At 30.6% G+C, this 868-nt stretch overlaps 1 non-coding gene across 1 annotated transcript; it reads right to left on the bottom strand.

Annotated features, from left to right (window-relative positions):
• Positions 1-495: 495 nt before the first annotated feature.
• LOC131505797 (U6 spliceosomal RNA) lies at positions 496-602 on the bottom strand. Its single transcript, XR_009258571.1, has one exon. It is a non-coding gene; the product is annotated as a U6 spliceosomal RNA (small nuclear RNA).
• Positions 603-868: the final 266 nt, after the last annotated feature.

The following is an 868-nucleotide window of genomic DNA, read 5'->3' as shown; positions in this document are numbered from 1 at the left end:
TGTAATGTATAACTTATGTTTTTCACTTGCTATTTATCTGTTTATTTATTTATTTATTATTTATTAGAATTAGACTGAGACTATGGATTCTGTCCCAGAAAAATTAACAAAAAATATACAAAGAGAATTTTTCATATTTTTGTCAGGAATTGCCCGGACACATTCAGTTCTACTCATAGATCTCTCCAAAATCATAGATGCAGATTAATAATTCTTGTTCCATTTCAGAGGGAAAAAATGGATTTTTTTAACCTATATTTATATACATAATCAGTAGACTTGTAATCTCTCATGTGGGCTCCACTATATAAATAATTTGATATAAAATTTCAATAGTTTTATTTATAAATTCATGTATATAATTCCATAATGAAATAGTATATATATTACAAGATGTATATAGAAGTGTTAGATGTATATAGAATTTTTAAATGATGGTATAAATAAAATATACGTATGATTTTTTACATTTTAATTCTGTGAATGAATATTTTTTGAACCACTTAATGTGTTCTTGCTCTACATGTCATCCTTGCGCAGGGGCCATGCTAATCTTGTCTGCATCGTTCCAGTTTTAGTATATGTGCTGCCGAAGCGAGCACAATGTGTTCTCACTCTAAATTGAACACTTCTATTATGTTAGGAAATAAATATTGCAAATTTATATTTTAAGTGTTCCTAATTATTTGGAAAAAATGTTTTGCCATATTTTTTAAACAATTTTTTTAACATTTATTTATTTTTTGAGAGACAGAGCATGAGCATGAGCAGGGGAGGGGCAGAGAGAGAGAGTGGGGGGAGACACAGAATCCAAAGCAGGCTCCAGGCTCTGAGCTGTCAGCACAGAGCCCGACGCAGGGTTCAAACT

This window comes from Neofelis nebulosa, chromosome 2 (assembly GCF_028018385.1).
Source record: "Neofelis nebulosa isolate mNeoNeb1 chromosome 2, mNeoNeb1.pri, whole genome shotgun sequence".
Classification (NCBI taxonomy): domain Eukaryota; kingdom Metazoa; phylum Chordata; class Mammalia; order Carnivora; family Felidae; genus Neofelis; species Neofelis nebulosa.
This window is presented reverse-complemented; position numbering and strand designations above follow the sequence as displayed.